General features: G+C 35.5%; 1 pseudogene; it reads left to right on the top strand.

Annotated features, from left to right (window-relative positions):
• The first annotated feature begins 3,732 nt into the window (after positions 1–3,732).
• On the top strand, positions 3,733–22,874 carry LOC113046534 (uncharacterized threonine-rich GPI-anchored glycoprotein PJ4664.02-like; annotated as a pseudogene).
• The last annotated feature ends 1,336 nt before the right edge of the window (positions 22,875–24,210 follow it).

Here is a 24,210-nt window from a genome sequence, read left to right as displayed (position 1 = left end):
AATAGATTAGATGTGTCTCTGTAGAGTGTATATATTGAGAACATTTGAGCTGCAGATATGAGACAATAAGCATCATAAATGAAGAATTACAACACTAGCATTTGCCACATTTCAGGGAACTTCCATTTTACACTTATTTTTGTTCCTGTTTCCTCATTTTACTTCCTGTGATACATCAATAACCAGAAACAATAGACACATTTAAATACATGTTGTGGGTAAGATCACTTGACTTTGAAGTAAAACTTAAGCCAATACCTGCTTATACAATTTAGAAAACTCCTCTCCCCCAACTCAATCATGTTCCAATCACATTACAGGTTTCTTAATTGCTAACACTCTATAATTGATTCAGTTGGCAAGACTTCCCTGACAATTCATTCAGTTCTTAAAACAAAGACGCGTTTCTCAAAACTTTCAACACTTTTCACCTGTTTTCACACACATTCCAGTTTGCTTTCCACAAAAGTTTATATAATTTGTTTTGCTCAAATAAACTAACACTTATTATTAAGTCTCCCTGAAAGGTCATGTTTCAGTACCTACTATAAAAACCCATGACATGTTCCGCACGTAACATTTATTCTTTTAACTAGGCAATAAAACATTTTCATAGGCTGCACATTTCCCAATTTCTGTTTTCTCATTCCTGGAACGATGTCGTCAGCTATCTCTCATAATGATTTGCCTGCCCTATCAGAATAATTGTTTGGATCCCTCACATTTTCATAAGTATATAATGTAAAGAGTTCTCATGAAAGATAAAGCTAGAGCAAAATGACCTTCCTTGTACTTTGTGTTTGCTATTGTGACACTTAACTGAAAGTGATTGCATTTAGTCTAGCGAAGGTCAATAAAGCTGTAAAGGCCAGAATTAAATGACCAGCAATGAACTAACCTACATAACCTGCTATGAGACCAATGAAATAAATGCATTATCTTACATGTAAATTCAATCAGGGACTTATTTGGAACTTTTTTTCATGAAATGTTTTAAGTTAAAATCCATCTAGTGATTTTACATGGCATTGCATGACATGGAATGTCCCTTATTGTTTGCATGACCAAGAACAAAATTTTTTTTCATTAACACTTTCATTGACATTAGGAACGTTCCGAGAACATTTTCTTAATTACAATTTTATTACTTAATGTGAATTTTAATGAAACAATTTTTAGTAGAAACATATTTTTGGAAGCTGCAATGAAAAAATTCTATAATATGTGGCATGTCCCTGTAAGTTTTTAAAATAGTAATGAGGTGCCAGTTAAGAGAAGAAAATTCTTATTAATTATATATATCGTTAGAAAATTATTATTAAGTCTATCGAGTTATATTTTTTCTTTATGTCCATGTCAGTGTCGTTGCTAAATGACTATACTGATACACTCAACACTGAATGACTTTGCTTTCCCTTGCACAGATTAGAGTTCGAACCCTCCTCATTACACAAACCCCATTTGTCTTTTTGACCATTTGAAATGTAAACAATATGGTTGCCATCAGCTCTAGAACTCTTTACCCTCTTATATAGTCTGAATGACAGACAGCATAGATCAGTATTTTTCACACAGACACATGACACATCAAGAGGAAGCTTTTGATAAATTTTCAATCAAATGTGAGATGACAGATTAGACCTAAAAGGCCAAAGATGTTCTCATTACAGGATGTTCTGATACAATATCCCTATATGGAAACTGTCTTGTGAAATGACTATTTTTATTGTTTTAGTATACATAGGTGCCTTAAGAAGAAAATGACAAGGAAATATGTTCCAATAGAAGAAATTATAAACCAAAAACCATTCAAGCTTTTTGTTTTGCTGACATTTTGCTGTGGCTTGTTAGTTGACTCCGAAGTCTTGGCATGGCTAATTTTATCTTTTGGAGCTTGGAGTGTTCACAGTTGTTCTTTTTATCACTGCTGGTTAAACAAAAGGCCTATGTTGCCATCCCGTCCTTGGCAATCCACAAATTTTCCATAGTGATAAGAAGGAAGGGAGTGTCTTTAGCTACTTGATACAAGTGAAGGAGTTCGAGCACTAAATTTCAAGACATTCATCTTTGAAATAGTAACAAACAGAGCATTTCCATTGGAGGATATGAGCACCTCCACCCTTTTTGCGACAGTCTTAATTAGTTTTTTGAAAGGAATCAGAACAATAAAGCTTTGACGTCAGATTCTTTACATATTGGTTTCATCTCCATGGTTTAATTTTAATATATGTTTATTGGGGTTTACTCATGTTTCATTGTGGAGTCTGCAAACATCAAACACGACTGTTAAGTGTCGTCTCCAGATATGCTGTTGCTCAAAGCAGGATCCCTTTATAGCCTCATAAAATACATATCTTATTTGAAGGCTTGAGTTAATTTTATGAAAAAGATTTTGTAAAATGTTTCACAATAAGGTGTGCTATAATTGTCCTATTTTTTTAACTGTATGTGCGTCAGTATATGGCCGATGTGACGATATAGGTTAAAAGTTAATGGTAATAACATTTCCTGTTTCTATAATGTAACGTGATAAAATAAAAATAAAAAAATATATAAAAAGTAAATGGAATTAAGTGTTTCCTTGATAAAGTGATGGAATAAAATATAAAAGGTTACACACTCACACACTGGTATTCCATAAATATGGGGATATTTGTGTACTGCACAAACTGTGTTTTCTGTCCCCTAACCCTAACCCTATCCCTAAACTGAACAGTCTTTAGCAAACAGTAAATGACACCATCAGTAGAACATTTTTATTACATTTAATAAAGAAAATAACAAGGAAGTATGTTTCATCAGAACACATTATGAACATACCAATATTCAAGCTCTGGCACTGGCAAGTTTTCTCTGTTGGAGCTTAGACTGTTCACAGTCAGAACACAAAACTTTCTGGATTTTTCTGCATCTTTAAGTTGTTGTTGTTTTAAGTTTCACACCTCTTTTTTTCCCATGGCAATTAATTTAAATTCTGGATTTTCTGACCTCACCCATGTTTATTGCAAATAAACTGCATATTGATGCAAATGCTCCAAACTGATGCAAATAAAGCAACACCTACGCAACCTATATAGTAAGTCTAGTTTAAAAAAATTTAAAAATAGGAAGTTAACCATTGATTTAAATAAAAGAGTCCTTGTTACATGTCATTTTCTGTCCAGACCCATGACGTAAAAACCAAATGTGTGCCACGGGATCTAAAATTATACTTGTAAAATCTACTATGGGCACTGCAAACATCTGGCACAACATCCCATTGTGATTAACCAATCAGATTTGAAGAACCAGTTTATAGATTTTGTGAAGTGTATGCTTAAAATCACTGTGTGGTGCTTGTACATCAATGTCATTAATCTATAATTTCCTCTGATTTTAGGGATTACTCATGGTTAAGGTTAGGTTTAGGTGTAGGGATATGTTCAAGAATAAATTTTTGGAATAAAATGTTGTTGATCCTGGAACACATCTAACTCCGCAATATCAGGACGTACATTACAACATACTATTGTTTTCATGACTGACTGCGATTTTGATCAAACAAACAAATAAACAAATGGGTTATTCCACAAGGGCTATTTGTTAAGATGATTAATATATACCTGCGTTTCTTAATGTGTGATATGTTGAAGAAGAAGAAAGGAATGTGTCATACTGATTTGAAGAGTCGTGTTTCGCAATAGCTGAAGTGTCCTCCCCCTGCAGGCGTATTTAACCCGCCGCCTCTCTGAAGCCACCTGTAGCGGATCTCTATCCTCCAAAGGAAATACACCTCCGAAAGCCACCGAGTTAACGGACCTAAAGCTCTTGACACGGAAGACGTCTTCTGTTTTCTTTCTTTCTTTATTTCATTATCAGTAACTTTCATTATTAGTATTATTATTTGTATGAACGACATTTAAATAGAGAACTATGTTACTGACGGGTCGACTATTCCTATTAATAGCAATCTCAACCTCAGGTAAGCCTGCAATCTGAGTGTTTTTGTGTGTGCTGATGGTTTATTCCTATAGATATACAACAAGTAGTCTGCATTTGAAAATACATCATATTTTGTAGATTAACCATCGGGTAACGATCTGATTTGTGCCGTGACCTTGTTATGTTTTAAGGACCATGGACAGTCTCGTGTGTTGAAACTCCACAACTACATTGTAGTTTTATATTATTGCTCGCCTGGTGTTTAGAAGTGTTTGTGAGATACAAAACTTTCGCCTGGCAACACCAAACAAAACGTGAGGCACATATAAATGACCCGTGGAACGGACCCACGGAACTTTGACTTTCCGGATTTTAAACGGAATGAAGTAAGGGTTGCTCCACGATACTAAAATCCTAGTGAGCTGACTACCTAGACAGCATTTTTACACATTATAGGATATAGCTAACTCATCGCTAACATTTGTCCCTCAAATGTACTTTTAAGGCTCTAAAACTAGTTGCTGAAGCAATGAAAGTAAGCATAATTAATTATATATATATATATATATATATATATATATATATATATATATATATATATATATATATATATGTATATGTATATGTATATGTATATATATATATATATATATATATATATATATATATATATATATATATATATATATATATATATACATATATATAGAAGAGCACCTTGACTTGATTTCATGTGAACTTTTTATATGGCTAGTTTAAATAGTCTTATACATTCAGTTTTTCCCTCTGTAAAATCTCTTTAAAAATATCTGTAATATATATATATATATATATATATATATATATAGTTTTTTTTTATATCTCCAAATATCCAAATCAATATATATCATGATCACATGCAAATGTCATTGCTCACAGTTGTGGTCAATGGAAAACATTTTGAATAACTAACTTAATGATTCACAAAATTGTAGGTCTCAAAATGATGTAAAATTAAATTAATAATTAATAGTAATAATGCAAATTCATTTATTCTTGGATTATTATTCTCCACAATCAACTGTCTGAAAAAAAGAAAAAGAAGAAAAAGAAAGTTAATTTATTGTTTGTAACTCAATGTTCTTATTGGTTCTTATTGGATCTTTTAGTTCTTTTTGTTAATTCAGCCCTTTTTGACACTTAATCAAACCTAAATTTGAGTTTCAGTGCTACAAAGTTGTTGCATTTTGTTTGGTGTGAGGGTTAGTCTGTGGTGAGTCACTGTAGCATGACTTTGAGACTCTCTGATGTTCATTCACGCACACACACTTGGGTGTGAGTGAGCACTCTTGGGATCGGCTACTTCACATCCTCTAGTTTAGCAGTTGCCATAGATATCAAATTTCCTTTGTTAATTCAGAATTTGTGCTTGTGTGTTGCAGCTCTGATTGTGTTCTTGCAGCCTTACTTTTACATTCACTGATCACAAACTGATACATTTACTCCATAAGTCCTAGTTAGATACATACTGTAATAAACTTGGCATATATATGGCACCACAGTATGTCACACCTCTTCCTTCAGGGCATGTTTGTGTTTCTAATAAAGTAAGTCCTACTGTGTGCATGTGTGTGTGTGTGTGTGTGTGTGTGTGTGTGTGTGTGTGTGTGTGAAGTTCCATGAGTGCAGTAAAAAAATAGCCTGTGGGTATGTCCTGTCTTTATGTCTGGCACCAAGTCCAGCTGTGTCCCACTGGTGGACCTGTCAAAGACAGAAAGCAAGGGAAAGAGAAAATGACAAATAGATGGAAAGATGTCATGTGTGAGAGAAATGACAAACCTGTCTGTGAGAGAGAGAGAGAGAATATATAAAATATGGGATTAAAAGTAACCTACATATAAAAAGTGACTGTTCTTTTGAGTAATCATTTGAATCATTCACTCACCTGATTCGTTCACAAATACCAATTCATTTATGGAAAAAGCAAGTGACCATATGTTCTTAGAAAAAAAAAAGTTCATAACTATTACTGAGGCAGTACCCTTTTAAAAGTTCCTTATATGTACCACATGTACAAATTAGTTAGTAATATGCACTTTTAAAGTACTTATAGGAACTATCGCAGCAGAATAGTTCCTATTAGCATAAATACCTGCTTTTTGGCATGTTTGTCCTGCAAAAACTGGGTATGTTTTTTTGTGGTAGCCTGTATGGCAGACTAAATTAGCTTCTACTTCAGAGTAGGGTCAGCACAATAGGAACAACGAGCGATGTAATTGGATGTTGACTGGCCTAACGCATGCCATATAAAACACTTCCATCTTACAAAACAGTGTAAACATACAGTTCACATATACTTACTCCAGGAACATGGAAAACAGTGATAGATGGCTCTAATGTATACCATTTAAGTGGTAAATTAGGAACAGGTATAAGGTATGAATGAGTCATTCAAAAACATAATCATTTGTTACCAAAACAAAGACCATTAAAGTGTGCTGCTAACTGCTCTGATTTAGCTTTGTTTGTGACTTTTTTTGTTTTGTTTGTGAACATTGTAGCTAGCAGTATTGTGTCTAAAATGTAAGTGCTATTGAATAGAAACTTCTTGTTTATTGAACTTTTGAAGCAAAGTCATTCAATTCTTTTGCCTCCTTGATACTTCAGTATGTTGTCAGAAACAGAGCTGGTGTTGTTGCTATTTTTAATGTGATGTTTTTGATATGCAATAAGTTAAATTATGTTATTGGATCATCTGAGGTCTGACTATGTGGGGCTGAGACACGGAGGATTGTGGAATAAGGCCCTTGTTTCAGCGCGAGCTCTAATCCAGGCAAGTGCTGTAATGCTAATCTGGGATAAAGAAGCTCTCAAACACAACCAGTACAGTAAATGAATTAAGATTAGACTAAAATTACAAGGAGATAAATAAAATTTTAACTATATACACAAATATATAGTTTTTTTTAATATATTATTTTGTTTTCAGAAATGTTTTGTAATAACTTTTTTTGTAATCAGGCTGCTTCTCCTCTCCTCTCCTCTCCTCTCCTCTCCTCTCCTCTCCTCTCCTCTCCTCTCCTCTCCTCTCCTCTCCTCTTCTTCTCATGTTTTTGAGATGAGAGGTTGTAAACCTGCTCGTTTAATTGGACAGTACAGGCTCACTGTGCTCTAACTGGATATGATTGAGTGTGAGTTTGTCTAGTTTGTACTAGCCCAGAAGTGCTTCTCCAGGGAACCATCTGTTGCCTAAGAGCCATTTGGAGCTTTGTAAGCCTTTGTAAGAGAGAATAAGGGAGAGTATATGGCATTATAATTGCTTGTTGTGTGTACTAATGGCAAAATCAACATTCGTTTTAGACAGGAAGAGGAAGTGTGGTTAAGGAACCTTAAGAGAGAGGAAGTTAATATTTAAAACAAGGCATGTAGCTTAAGTGCTACTTATAACTAGATACTAAAGAAGATTTGAGTGCTTTGTGCATATGAAAAAATCCCACTACAGTGTTAATGTGTTGTGAATGGATGCCAAGATGTTGCTCTGAAGTTTATAATGCTTCCTTGGTTTGTTAGCATGGTGGGGTTGTTAGCATGTTGCTGCGTGGTTTCTAGGGTGTTGCTGCTGGTCCAAATTAAAAGTACATCAATATGATTATTGCATGGTCCTAACTTAAGGTTAGCAGTGTTCATTAAATAGTAATATTAATTGTGATGATGTTAATTGTTATTTTAATTTAACTCATGGCTCTCTCACACAAGTCAGTAATGTATCATTTATTTAATAATAATTGTTATTATTTAGTTAACACTGTCTGCAGTTAAATATTCACTTGTTTCATGAAGCACTTTTGTTTTAAAATCACAAAATCTTTATATTGTGAAGTAGTTTTAGAGCACCAGGAACTCTAAACATTGGTCACGTAGCTCTAAATGAGATAAAGCCATGTGAAGGAGGAACAGACGTAGTATGGGAGAGTATGTCTGTGCCAGTAGAGAGAGAAACGGAAGATAAGATAGTGGAACAATAATGTCAAGGCTGAGTATGTAACAATGTTAGGGAGGATTGTTAGGTAAATACTGAACTCATGCAATTTTTGGTGACCTCTTACATCTGCTTTTATTAAAATAGGCAGATTGTGAATGTGTCTTCTTCTCTATGGAACTGTAAACTGGTCATATATATTAAACAAATGGGTTTATGGCAACAATTACAAACCACAAAAGCATGTTAATCTTCTGGATGTTATAAAGTAATAAATTATTAGAAGGGGAACATTATTTGTGGGATAAATTGTGCCAGATGCTTTTTGGGTGAACAAATGCTACTACCTTAATTCATACATTTTTAATAAAATAAAATCCAAAACTTGATTCACTACATAATGGCAATCCCTGAAATTGTTTAATAGCGAGTTAATTGTATTGCCCCATGATTCATTTCATGGGGCAATCTTAGGAAAGTTGTGTCACTAGATGACGTTTTTAATGGTACATTTTCATGACCCTCTTTTAGAAGCCTTTTTATTCCATTGTTAAACATTGAAGTATATGCATTTTAGCATCTAATTTCCTCATTTTTAGAGGACAACTTAGAGACATAGTTAATCCAAAAATGAAAATTGTGTCATCTTTTACTCACCATTATGACTTTATTCCCTCTGTGGAACACAGAAATATATTTAGAAAAATCACTCTGCTTTTATTTTTTTTGTCAATACAAAATGAAGTCATTGGTAACTAAAACGAATGATGGCAGAATTGTAACTTAGTTTATTTTATCTTTAAGTGAAAAGTGGCACAATGTATCCCACCCCCACCCCATTAAACGGCATGCAAAGTAAAAATGTGTCTGGGAAAACATTGGTTCTAAAAAATATGTGAAAACATCAGATAACATTGTGTGGAGACTGACGTACTGTTCTATTCACACCCTTGCTGTAAAAAAGGGGTGTAAACAACAGTTCCCGTTCCATGGTTGTTAAACTATGATTCTGTATATTCAAATACATTGATTGCCTGCTTTATCTGTAGCTGCGGAGCAACAGAATATCTGGCTCAATCAGCAAATGCATACAAGGAAACATAATTTTACAAAATTAATGTATATTTAACAGCTTGTCCGATAACCGAAACTCATCTTTGGCTATTGACTCGAACAAAGCCTATTTTCTTATTTAACAAAAGTTTTTAATTGAGCCGCGGCATGAATGGAGGAAATAATTAAACTGAGTGAAAGGGCAATCAGTGTGTGTCAGAGAAAGCCTGACATGGTCTTTGTGTTGGGTTATGAGAATGAGAAGGTTGCGTGTGTTTTAGAGAGCCAGGATGATAGTGAGTGTGGGTGTGTGTGTTTGTCTGTGGGAGGTGGAGGTGAAAGCAGTTCACAGTTGTTAGGTTTTCCTGCCGCCTGGTGTCAAACTTGCTGCTTTGAAGCAGAGAGCCACGACTGCAGAAGATCCCAGCCTCAGGGCATCTCAGATCTGCCTGTCAACCCCCACATTTAACTCTCCCTCACACACACACAACCCATCTTATTTTGTCTTTCTTACACTGTCTACTGTGTATGTTCTGTCTAAAAACATATCATTGGCTTTATGTAACGTTGCTACATATATAGCAAAGACAGGTACAACACAGTAAAGAACAGATTTTGCACTTAAGCTTATTGGAACATAGTTCGCAAACCTAGTGGGTGTGTTTGTGTGTGAGAGGGAGTGAGACACGCTCCAAGGTCATTTTATACCTGCCACAGACACACACTGGTTGAGAAATAGAGGTCTTTCTAGATAGAGGACAGAGTGTTGAGACATCAGCTACTCTGGTAACAGATCAGAAGTAACCTGAAAGAATGTGAGCGAGTGGTTGACTTCTCGGTTAACCTTTACAGATGTATCATGTGAGTGCACTCATCAGGCTAGGAGTCTGTATTAAGTTAACTAATAACTAATTAACTAACCTTAAAGTTGTTGACCCTTAGTGCCACCTCTTATTTGGAATTTTTTAGAATGCTCAATGAGCGAGTTGCATAATGTAAAGACGTTGTCTTAAGAGCTAGTTTGACCAATTAGCAGTAGACAAGGTGTAATTCCATTCAAATTAGACCAGTCTACCTTTTTGTAGATAAATTTGAAGTTACAACTAGTGTTGAAGAACAAAATGACACTATGTATTGATAGTCCTGTTGTTGTCTTTGTATTCTTAAATAAAAATGTATGACTTTCCTTTTCCATTGACTTCAATTAGTATTTGACCAATAGCTAACTAGATTTAAAACTATAGTTAAGTTAATATATAAAATTTAACTTAGAAATAAAAACTCATTGCTCATGAATCATTGCTGTCCAGGCCACTATTACCTTCATATAAGAGATCATATGTTTTTAGTCAGTTCAATTAACTTGGTACATTCCAGTAAGATCACATCTGACCTGACCTCTGCTCTGCTCTGGTCAGAAGTGAAGTCTTTTGTGCTCTTTGACCCAGACAGCCTCATTTCTCATTCAGACTTAGTTTTCTAGTGCTGGTTTGAGCTAGAACTGGACCATACTTAACCCACTCATCTCCTTTGTGTCTGGAAAGGATTAGCAAGTAGGCTAATCACTCTAAGTCATGCACTGCCCTTGGGAAAACACACAAGATGTTGTATTAATGTCATGTTTAATACAAAAATGTGGGATTATAGGGTATTTTTAGCTGTATATATCTGTTTTATACTTTACATAATATATATATATATATATATATATATATCTATATATATATAGATATATATATATATATATATATATATATATATATATATATAGATATATATATATATATAGAATCATATATATATATATATATTGTGCCTCTAAGTCTGTTGATCTTTACCAGCAATACGGCCTTCAATCCACAGGAAATGTGAACATCATTTGCTTAAAACGCGGTTCTCTTGAGACATGGCCCATGCACTGCTATGTATTATCCATCTAAAGTGATCCATTAAACCGGATTTACCTTTTACAAAGGTCTCTCAATATGGTGTGAGTGTTTAATGTGTGAGTGTGTAGTTGTGTGGAAAATAGTTAATAAGTAATTGGACAGTTATGCAAATAGCAGAAGAGTTCTTAATTTATCCATCTTTCTTTTTTTTCAGTGTTTGGATTTAAAAATTTAATTTAAAAATCTAATTTAAAAAGCAAATAATAATAAAGTAATATTAGAATCATGACATCTATATCTGTGTGTTCTGAAGTTCACTTTTTTTCTTGTTAATCTATTGTTTTTTGTGTGTGTGGTTGCTAAGTAATAAGACAAGCAGCATATAACTGCAGATGACAGTCACTCTGTATGACAGTTTTTTTCTTGGAAATGTATGAATTTACTTGTGTAGTTGCTGTGTTTCACAGTGAATAGTACGTTATTGCTTAATTAGAAACTGGGTGTGGCTGATTGGATTACATGTAACAGACAAGAAATGAATGAAGATTGAAACTTGTGTTCCAAGATTGTATGTATTTGTTGTACATATGTATCTCTGTGTCTACACAGCTGTAATAGGCACATCCACTGTGAGCACAGATTCATCCAATAATTCGACAGACAGCCCGATCAGTGCTTCCTCTACTGCTACTGTTGGTAAGAGCACATTCACTGCATACAACACAAAACACCAGTTAGTTCAGTCATTAGAATATTTAATTCCAAATCCTCTGTTACAGATTAAGTTATCATATAAGACATTATTATATAGAGTAACGCATACAAAAACCTCAGCTTCTTCAATAAATTATTTGTGTTAATATGCTGTTGCTTCAGATGTTCCGTGAAGCAGAACTGTTTCCTCATAATATATTTGATCTTTCTTATAAGTGAAAACAATTTTGTAAAACATTCTTTCATTTTCTCATTCAAGTCATTCAAAGTTCAGTCATTCTGTCCTCGATTGCCACCCAAGCATTGCATATTCTTCTGATAACAGAACCAGAACCCCTCTTCATTGTTCAGTGTACACCATTGCTTATATAAGAACCAAATCCTTTCTCTTGTTGTTTTATTGTCTTTTGTGTGTTTAATAAAGTGAGGATGGGCTTTAAGCATTTTAGAGGAGCAGCTACTACCTACAGCTATATATAATTACGGTCAGAGGCTATTTGCACTTAGCACAAATGCAATACTTACACAGTGCAAATAGCAATGGATTCTATTTTCCACTTTTCAAATATTTCCAATTTTTCCAATAAACATTTCCGATCTGATATGTGATGGGAAAAACAGGAGAAGAAAGAGTTCGGTAAAAAAGGTGGATTTTAACTTGGATTGACTGCATAAATTTTTTTTGACACACTCTTTACTGCCTACTTTACCAATACTGAACAAATATTTAAATGTAAAGTCGGCAACACCAAAGCTCCAAGGGTATCAAAAATGTATTGTTTAAAGGGGGGGTGAAATGCTCGTTTTCACTCAATATCCTGTTAATCTTGAGTACCTATGGAGTAGTACTGCATCCTTCATAACTCCAAAAAGTCTTTAGTTTTATTATATTCATAAGAGAAAGATAGTCTGTACCGATTTTTCCTGGAAAAACACGACCGGCTGGAGGCGTGACGTGTGGGCGGAGCTAAAGAATCACGAACGCTAGTAGGCTTTTGCGTTGAGAGCGTTTGGAAGCTGTGACACCGTGAGAACAAAACCAACCAAAACAAACCATAGCTAACAGTCAGATTCAGCGTATATTTATGATCCAGAATCTGATCCAGAGGCTGAAATTTAACAAGAGCAGCATCAGCAACGACGTCTCTATGTGTTATGTACTGAAACTTTATATATTTGCTTAGCGGTTTTGGAAAATGACTAAGTTCCACTTTGTCGTCTTTTTTTTTATATTTTTTTTTTAAGCTGTACATGTGGAAAGTGCAGTTTGATGACAACATCGCATTTTGTTTACTTGATGTGCTTACGCACCGATAGCTAAGTTAACAACAAAGATATTTGAAGCAGTTTTACTCGTGCAGTTTGATGACAACATCGCATGTTGTTTACTTGATGTGCTTACGCGCCGATAGCTAAGTTAACAACACAGAGATATTTTAAGCAGTTTTACTCACCGCATGCGGTTCCAACACATGATCGTGACCCTTTTTCGTTGGGACTGCATTATCCTTAAGAAATAAACGATGTGCAAATCCGGCGTCAAACTGGGCCTTGTTTGTAAAACAAGCATCTTCGAAATGCAGGGAACAAACACAAACACTTGCACAACTCCATTGATGCTCTGTAAAAATAAATTCCATCCACTGGTCCCTTAATGCTGTTTCTCTTTTGGTAATCTGTGCAGGGTTGTCTTGCCCTGGCAACCAAAAACACGCTTCTTTTGTGACTTTTCGCGACGCTCTCGCTCTGATCAGTGAATGTCTATGCTCAGCCTCTCAGTGCTCTGCTATACGGGAGCGCGCGCTCTTCAGGCAGAAGTGCCCTTAGCACCCATATAAGGAAATTCCGCTCCATCTAACGTCACACAGAGCCATACTCGAAAAAAACTTTACGAAACTTGTGACAAACCGGAAGGAGTATTTTTGGAACAGAAATACTCCTTCAAACGTACAACTTAATTTTTGAAACTTTGTCCATGTATAGCATGGGAATCCAAATCTTTAACAGTGTAAAAAACTCAGTATGCATGAAATAGCATTTCACCCCCCCTTTAAAAACTATCGCATAACGTTTGTGATGTATGTCATTGTTGTGATATTATTATGATAATATTATACGGTTATGTGACATTTAATTACTTGGAGGTTGGCCTATAAAGATTGGTAAATCAGTGTTGTTCATTTGTCTGATGAAGAGCCTGCCTGCTCGAAATGTCATGCGATAGCCTGCCTGCTATGCGATAGTTTTTAAACAATACATTTTTGATACCTTTGGAGCTTTGTTGTTGCCAACTTTACATTAAAATATTTTTCTGCTTGTTTTTGGTCAACAAGGCGAGCTATTTGCACTTTTATCTTAGCTGGGAACAATGTCTGAGACGACCATATTCCAGTTAAAAAGTCAGAAAATCAAGATGACTGCATCCATTGGTATCAATAACAGTTTATAAAATACATAACAATGCATGATATAGTTACCGAAGTATCATATCCACAGTTAGCTGATTGGATAGCACTGTGTGCACCACTGTGTTTCTTAAGACTAACAGAAGTCTTAATGGGCAGTCGTGGCCTAATGGTTAGAGAGACAAACTTATAACCCAAAGGTTGTGGCTTCAAATCTCAGGTCCGGCAGGGATTGTAGGTGGGGGGTGAATACCAAGCACTCTCTTCCACCCTAAATACCATGACCCTTGAGCTCTGAATCCCTGGGTGCTGCTGCAACATGGCTGCCCACTGCTCTTGGTGTATGTGCACTTGGATGGTTTAAATGCAGAGCACAAATTCTAAGTATTGGTCACTTCACTTTAAGTGATAAGAACCAATGTATTACTTTAGTTTAAGTTACTGTTGATGCATCGAACAGCTATTTAGCATTCTGAATTTGAGGTTGTTGCGAATACTCAGAGTTGAAACATTGACTTGGGGAGTGTGCTGCAGTTAAAAGTTCCAACTAGGAAGTCTGAATTCTGACTTTGGAGTATAAATGGAAGACTTGTTACCTTGTAAGGTGATGGAGGGGTATATTGTTTTAACTCTCAGTCAGACTGACCAAGCCCACTAACCCAACCCTAAACCCCATTACCCCCCCACCCCCCGCCGCCAAAAAAATAAAATCCATTGTGCACTTCTTTTGTTAAGTGTACCAGACTGACACAAAAACAATTGTGAATGGCTGCATTACACATGTTCAGATTTGCCATTTTATGCTGCTTTTGAAATCTTCATGCAATGATCTTTTTTCTGTTTCTGATTATGTGTTTTTGGTCATCAACAGCAGTAACAAGCATTCCATCTGAGAATACAACTGCACCATTCACAAACAATGCCACCACCCCACCGCTGTCGACGCATGCTGGTAATAGCACATCTCCACCTTTATCTACTCAAGGCAATGTGACAGGCTCGTCTACAGTTGCACCAGAAAAGGCTACCAGTTCATCAGTGAGTACACCAGGAAATGCCACAGTTTCAACTGCACCTGTAACAACAGCAGTGGCCAACTCCACAAGTCCAGTTGTACCTACACTGGAGAATGCTACAGACCATCCTGTAACTTCACCAGGCAATGCCACAACTACTCCTTTACCTGAGCCAGGCAACAGCACAACCCCACCCCAAACTACAAAAGCTAATGACACTACTCCTCCCATTAGCACACCAAGCAACAGCACAGCTTCACCAATTACAACACCAAGCTATGTAACAGTTACAACACAGACTACAACAGGTAATGTTACAACAGCAAACATTGCAACTACTCCACGCTTAACCACAGATATTTCAAACATAACTACACCAAATGCTACTGCACCACCCCTAACTACAACAGTAAATGCCCTGCACCACAACTAACTACAACAGTAAATGCTACTGCCACCACAAACTAACTACAACAGTAACTGTTACTGCACCACCCCTAACTACAACAGTAAATGCTACTGCACCACCCCTAACTACAACAGTAAATGCTACTGCACCACAACTAACTACAACAGTAAATGCTAACTGCACCACAACTAACTACAACAGTAAATGCTACTGCACCACAACTAACTACAACAGTTAAATGCTACTGCACCACAACTAACTACAACAGTAAATGTTACTGCACCACCCCTAACTACACCAGTTAATGCTACAGCAGCACCTCCAACAACACCAGTAAATGCTTCTGCACCACAACTAACTACAACAGTAAATGCTACTGCACCACCCCTAACTACAACAGTAAATGCTACTGCATCACAACTAACTGCAACAGTAAATGCTACTGCACCACCCCTAACTACAACAGTAAATGCTACTGCATCACAACTAACTACAACATTAAATGCTACTGCACCCACCCCTAACTACAACAGTAAATGCTACTGCACCACCCCTAACTACAACAGTAAATGCTACTGCACCACAACTAACTACAACAGTAAATGCTACTGCACCACAACTAACTACAACAGTAAATGCTACTGCACCACAACTAACTACAACAGTAACTGTTACTGCACCACCCTAACTACAACAGTAAATGCTACTGCACCACAACTAACTACAACAGTAAATGCTACCACACCACAACTAACTACAACAGTAAATGTTACTGCACCACCCCTAACTACACCGGGTAAATGCTACAGCAGCACCTCCAACAACACCAGTAAATGCTACTACACCACCTCTAACTACACCAGGGAGCAACGCAACAGTAAATGCTACAACACCACCCATAGCTACAACAGGAAATACTACAACAGGGAATGCTACCCAACCAACTCAGTCTACACCAGGAAATGCTACTAGACCATCCATAACCAACTCAACGACTCGACCCACTGTTTCTACTACTAACCCAACTAACACTGCAACCACACCAGGTGTGTTTGAATTAACGTGTTGTGTGACTGTATATTGCAAAGTAATTCCGAGTAATGAGGAGTTTACATCTTTTTTCTTTAGCTACCTGTCCTACAGTGACCTGCCCACCACTCAGTGTCTGTGTGAAATCCATCTGTCAGTGTGTGACAGGAACTATTCCTTTAAATAACGCCTGTGTGGAAAGTACGTATCTGATGCCTAGCCTCTTGGCAAATTATCCTCTTTCTTAGACTGGACCATGGGTCATTACAAAAAAAAATCCTTCTATATTTAATTGTTATATAAATCATATGATTACAGTGATTATTAGGAAGAATCCTTGTAGTAAAAAAATATTGTGTAAACACTTTAACACCCCCACTCTCTCTCCTCACACCCTGTGTTTATTTCCAGCTAAAACCTTCCCTAGTGCACTGCGGGTGAACCGCACTTTTGTAGAGGCTATGAACAATCCACAATCACCTGAATTTCAGAAAATTGCTAAAGAGATCATTGTTGTGGTAGGTCACAAACTTACATTACAATCTGGTCTATTAACTTTAACATTTCACTTCTAAATATTTATTTTCATTTACTGGAACCATGTGCAGTTGGCAATATAGAAATGCTTTTATTTAAATAAATATAAAGTAAATGTCATTATTTAGTGTACGAAATATGCAACATACCATATGAAACATTCTTATTTAGAATTTAAAAAAACTGCATTATAACTGCATTTATCATTTGAGTTTCAAATAGAACTGATCATATTATAGTTATATTCAGAGTAAAATTAAAATGATTGCGTTATATTGCCTTGAGCCGTAATCATTACTCTTTCTTCCTTTTCGCAAATAGGTAAATGAAGCTCTGCGTAACCAGTCAAACTACATTAGCAGCACAGTAACTACGTTGACGTAAGTGACCCTTTGAAACACTTCTCTCTTACACATTTGTATCATATTTGCAGAATACTCATCTCTATGTAAACACTTACAGGCCTGGCAGTGTAGTGGCCACAGTACACAGTTTTTTTGAGCCCAATTCTCCAGTCACACAGGCAATGGTTACATCTGCCATGAATGATGCTATAAGTGGTTGTGAGACAACAAACTGTGGCATTCTTGCTAATGCCCAATACAAAGGTGAGTGACTTGAAAAAATGTATTATATAAGCTGTGATTTGAAAACAGTGAAACAGGTGCATTAATGCCCACATAGAAAATAATACAATACATTATACTAGTTCCACAAATATGCTGCTCTCACATAATTATATACAACTATTTTCATATTAAATCATTCTAGTACTTTACTTGACAAACATTTAAAACATCAATTCCTGTTTAGGCAACAAATTACCTTAAGAGCATGAAGTACAGTACTTTGTTCAGTTCCACAAAAATTGATAAAGCAACTTCTCTTGCTGTATTAAACTGCTAAATATTGTTCCTCAAATAAGAATACAATACAGTGCCAAGAATGGGGTGTTTAGAGATGTTTAGCCATGACTCTGGCCATGTTTTGTTCTAGATCATATAATAGATGTTTCTGAATCACAGAAATATACTGGAGTTTTCTACGTTAAATTCTTTCAAGATACTGATATCACCCACTAACTATGCTACCATCTACAACTAGCTCACTGCTAAACAATTTTATTAAATGTTTAATATTATGCCACAATTGTTTGCAATTATAATGCATGGAGCTTTTATGACTTCATATTAAATAAGTCATAAAAAGCGACATGCATTATAATTGCTAAATGCTTTAATATTTAGAGTAAGTATTTAGAATACATTGCAGGACCATTTAAAATTAAACATAATTGAAACGTAAAGGACATTAAATAAACACTTTCCGTCATGCATCTATCTAAACAACTACTTACTGTCTCTTTCTTTATATAGCAACCAATTTGTGTGACCAAAATCCTCCTCCTTGTGATACTAAACACTACATCGTGTACGGCCAACGATGGGACACCTATATGTACCTGCAAAGCTGGCCATGTATCTAGCTCTTACCAGCCCAGAAGCTGCACAGGTGAGTGTGTACTACCACGTGTGTTTATGTGTGTGCATATCATAAATCATCTGTGACCACCGTGAAGAATGAAAACAATTAGAAGAATAAAACATAAATCAATAATTTGATACAGTTTCAAGGTGAGAGAATGTTTTTTGACTGGTAGATTTCTTTGATTCTGCAAATATTGGCAGGTATAGAATCACACACATCTGAGACAATACATAGTTTAGTTCATGTTTTTTTTTTTTTCTGTCTGCTCTACCATCTTTCTATGATTCTGTCTATTTACTATTTACTATTAATTTTCACACGGTTTGCCCTAGTGGCTACAAAGCGGAGAACAACACCTGTGTTCGGTTGAGAACTATTTATTTCTTTTGGTTCACACTATCATTTTAGTAAAACAAAGTGCTTTGATAACTTATCTGTTCCATTTATTGGAACCACAGTCATACAACTCACTCAAACATGAATGTTCAGAAATACTTGATTGCTTCCTTGTCACAAACTTAGCTGCTCTATTCAATGATCAGTGTATTTTAATAGAAACTACTGCCCCCCTTGTGTCAAGCGCAATATACAACAGTCATATAACTGCAGAAGTGCAGATAAGTGTAATGTTCATGCCCGGTTATTCAATTTTTTTTAACAGCATGGTCCATTTTGGCTATTTCTGGGATTCCAACTGTGCATGACGTGTTAAGATTATTTATTATTACATTATTTTCTTGATTCTTTAACCATTAAAGTAGATCCATTTTTGTATGTCACTATGGTTTTCTAATGACCTTGTCTCTCTGTGTAGCCTCTTTGTTGGCTCTAGTGGTAGTGGCGTGTGTGTTAGGGGGAATTCTGCTCATTGTGATTTTGGCTGTTCTCATTTACATCTGTGTGACTCGTTGGTGAGTGTTCATGATACGACAGGAATAGGACGTGCATTTGAATGTCTCTGTGCGAGAGACTTTTATGCTTGTTTATGGATCTACATATCCCACTTGTTAACAATTTGTGTGTTTATTGTTTATTTCACAGCAATAAGAAGTCAAGCAGCAATTATTTCAACAGCCCGTACCCTGCTGAGGAGTTCCAGGCCGCGTGGCCCACTCAGGGCATCACCCGTATTCCACGTGTCAATCTGACATCTAATTCCAGCATTGATGCCACTGGCAACAGTCTAGAGATGTCTGAAGAGCCAGGAAAGAAAGACTACAGTAATGGATTGGTGAGTACATCCTTTCAGTCAAAACTTCACAAATAATTAATAACCAGTTAACCTTTTGAAGCAGTTACACTTATCTGTAACTTACAGTGGGTTTTGTACTGCTTCAAAGACAAGCTTATGTGTGGACATTTTTTTACAGAATAACTGTTGTAAAATTTAAGTATGCATATACACTACTGTTTAAAATTTGGGGGCAAATTTCCACAAAAATAAATAAAGAAATATTAATAATAATTATATTGTTTTCAACATTGATAATAAGAAATGTTTCTTGAGAAAACCTACATATTAGATCATTTGACTGAAAATTCAGCTTGGCCATCACAGGGAAAAATGTATAATAAAAATGTAATATATATTCTAAAAAAAAAAAGCATTTATTTTAAATTGTAATGATATTTCACATTTTTTACTGTGTATTTTAATAAAATATGCAGCCTTGGTAAGCATACGTGATGTCTTTCAAAAAACATTAAACCATTTTTACAGGCCCCAAACTTTTACAGTAGTGTAAAATTATATTCACAATATTATTTTATATTGCTTACTTTATATTATGAATTATACTTATTTTCTTTTTTTTTTAATTTTAAGAAATGACCCCACTGTAAGTTGAAATTCTTCTATTAACCTGCATGTGCCCTGTGATTCTAACACCAATCATAGAATCAGCCACGTGCCATATATCTCAATATCTGTTCAATCAAACCCTTGTCCATTTGCAAATCTTTACTCTGCCTGCCCAGCTGAACTCCAATGACATACTCCTGATTGATACAAAGATTGGATTATGCTAACTTTCTTCTACGTATTTCTTGGCTGAATAATTGAAGCCCATTATGAGAAAATGTATTCCTAACAATGGCACATATAAAGAGGGTCTATTGCATTAGTGAAACAATTGCATTTGTGGTTAGCTGAATGCTAACCGTATAACATAGTACTTGGGAAACTGGACTATCCCTGAGTATATTTCATAACTTTAATATATGAAATCAGAATTTAATTATAATGGATGTACAAGTTTTGTGATGGTTATCTAGTAAACAAACCTCTTTGTGTGTGTGTGTGTCTGTGCACATATTAATGGTTGTTGTGTTGTGTATGTGGTGTACCGTATATGGGCTTGCTTTCTCCTCACTCCAAACACTATGACTATAGAAGATTGGAGGAAAGGTAAGTCAGTGACTCCTGGTGTGTCCTGGTGTGTCGTCAGGGATGGTAAAAGGCAGGGACGGTCCACTGATACATATATGAATGCACAACATACCAGCTGTGGTTCCGCCTTAAACTGAAAAGAGTCAGTTGCATTACTGAAATGCTCAACAGGTGGCTGTAGGAAAGGAAAGTCCCATCTCACAGTTAAAATAGACAGCTAAAATGTTCAAAAAAAAACTTTCTATTTGTCTAAGAATCCTGAAAAAAATTATAATAAGCAGAACAATTGTTTTTTTAATATTGATAATACAAAAAAATGTTTCTTGAGCATCAAATCAGGATATTAGAATGATTTCTAAAAGATCATGTGACACTGAAGACACTGAAAGCTGGAAAGTCAGCTCTGTCATCACAGGAATAAATTACATTTTGAAAATAACAATATTTTAAACTTTTAATATTTTTTACTATTACTGTATTAAATAAATGCAGCCTTGGTGAGCATAAGATACTTAAAAAAAAAAAAAAAAAAAAAAAAAAAAGATCGTACAGACCCAAACCTTTAATATTAGTTATTAATTTCCATAAATTTGGATCTTTCACGGCTTGTATGGTTGAAAACTGCATAAGAAATATGTCTGCCAAGTGAACTGGTTTGCTTTAAAAGGACCTTGGTCTTCAAGTTCTTTCATGTAAAGGAATATTTTGGGTTAAATACAACTGTAAGTTAAAGTGTGCACCTTCTGCAGCATTAGCATTACCAAAATAATGAACATACCACCAACAACACCTTTGTCATCAACTACGTATTTAACCTAGAAGGAATATTCCTTTATTTTTGCTCTATTTGCTTTATTTTGCCTCTTTTCTCTTTGTGACTGGCATCTTGTCACAAAGAGAGGTGTATTACTGTCGCGTCTGGGATGAGATCTTAATATTGATCTCTGGTTTGACCTGTTTGCATGCCATCATAAGCTTTGCATGAATTTTTAAGCTAGTTATTGTGTTTTTCCTGCATGCTGGTATTATAAAATGAGATGTGCTGAGAGAATGAAGCATTGTGGGTTGTGTTTACCTGTTTGTGGCTAAAATGAACTATCATTTCTTCTGCAGTCGGGCTCGTTTGACCTCACAACAGATGGTATGAGGACCTTTAAGGACATAAACCCCACACGCTACTCTTATCTGGTGGGTCATGAAAACCCCTATTTTATACATGGAGATGAGAAGAGATGAAGAAAACAGCAGAGAAAGCCAGTGGACAAGAAAAGAGTGCAGTAGCACCGTGAATTATTAAAAAGGCCTTGGATCAAAATGTTTCATGAATGTTAACGCTGTCAAAACCATACAGCTGATCACAGACTCAAAGTGCATACACAAACAGCATTTGAGAGATACGTTTTATATATATATATATATATATATATAAATTTTACTGTTTTAATTCCAAATTTCTTTCACCCAGGATAAAGTGCTCACTTCTTAAAAGTGCATTGATGATTGGGTTTTCCTAGCACAAGCTTGATAAACGTGTCCTGTGTATTACAATGTGAGATGAATGCTTAACCACTCGTCTTTTTTTCACTTCTTGTTTTGTCTGCACATTTCATATTCAGAGTTTTGTTATCAGACAGAGATCATTCATGTATTCTGTGGTTTTCAACACAAAATAATTTATTATAAAGGATGTAATATTAAACCATATTTTGGCATATTTTATTTAAATTTCTCATCTGTGGAAGCAATAAGGTCAGAATATATAATGTAATCCAGTAGTACTAATGCATCTGATCTATATTCTGACAGTAACTGCACTTTGTAGGAGAGAACATGCAATGTCTGTTGTGTGTGTGTGTGTGTGTGTGTGTTTTAAGATTTATCTGTCATGAAAGACAGAACTGGTACATTCAGTTATGCATTTTTGGTTGATATCTCCTCCAAAGAATTAATTTATTTTATGCCAGGACAATGCATGCCACCAGAAATTGATCTCTGTGCCTGACTGTGATGTTTTCTTTTGAATAGGAGAATTATGCAATGATGATGAGTAAACAACCATGTGTCCTTTGTAGTCGTGCCAATATATTTATTTAAAACAGAACATGGCACTGTTTACTCAGCTGTCTGTTTGCTTCAATATATATATATATATATATATATATATATATATATATATATATATATATATATATATATATAATTATTTATGTGTAGCTGGGATATTTTCTACCTGTACATAAAGCTTTTGTAAAAAAAAATGTTATGCTCCTTGTATGAAGTGTTTCATATTGTTCTGTATAATGAAAGGAAATAAATTTCTAAAGATATAGTTATCTACAATTTGACGAATTATTCTTGTATATGCCTCCACATTTTTTTTTTTTTTTTTTCAACATTGGTTTATTACCTTTTCTTAAATACATGGCCGCAGTAGCATATGTTTTATTTGGTAACAATCATCATAAAATCACATTTTCAAATCCGTTAAATCCATTGTTTAATTCTGAAAAGTTATAAGTTAGAGGAAATCGTAAGCCACCTGAATATACATTTTCAAATAAAAATGCTGTCCGTATAAGAGAAAATAACATACACACTATAAATTTTAAAGATATACTGGGAAAATAGCCATTTAAAAAGATTACCTTTTATTACCCATGAGTGTGTGTGTGTGCATGTGTGTGATGGAGTGACTCTTGTAAATCTTTTCCTTAGAGTCAGATCAGTTGTAACAGATGTCTCTGAATTAATTAGACAGAAGCCCCAAACAAGCCTTTCAACCCTTGACGACCCCTGTACCCGTTAATGAGGGCCTCTGACTGAAGAACATCCATATTATTTATGCAATGCTACTGTGTCAAAGAAGACCACATGGCCCTATGCAAAGCACACACTGGGTTACACGCCTGCACGCCTATCTAACTATTTTAAAACACTTTGCTCAAATTTAAATTAAGGTGTAATTAAAACATCAACAACAACAACAAAAACAATCAGATTTTCGATAAGGTCTTATATTTTGAACCTTACTGTACCTAAAATGACCCATACTACAGCTCAGGACTACACTAAACCCAGCTTTGGACTGTGGATTAATCCATCTACAATCTCACACACACTCACATGTAAATACACTGCATGCCTATGCAAGAGCGAGGAGGGGGATGTGGAGGGCCTCTACCTCCATGTCTTCCATCTGACTGTGAGTGAATGAGTGCTCAGGCTTTCAGAGCTGCTCAAGTGGACACGATAATCTAAAGAGAAGAAAAAAAAAGACACAGAGGATGGGGTGGGGGGCAATGGAGGCAACACGGCCCCTGTGTGTCTTACAACACCCACCTGCTACTGTCTCTGGTGATATAATGACAGCAGAGAGAGAGAGAGAGACTGGGGGATACTGGA

This window comes from Carassius auratus, chromosome 28, assembly GCF_003368295.1.
Source record: "Carassius auratus strain Wakin chromosome 28, ASM336829v1, whole genome shotgun sequence".
NCBI lineage: Eukaryota > Metazoa > Chordata > Actinopteri > Cypriniformes > Cyprinidae > Carassius > Carassius auratus.
Note: the sequence above shows the minus strand (reverse complement) of the source record. Positions and strands in the feature narration are given on the sequence as shown.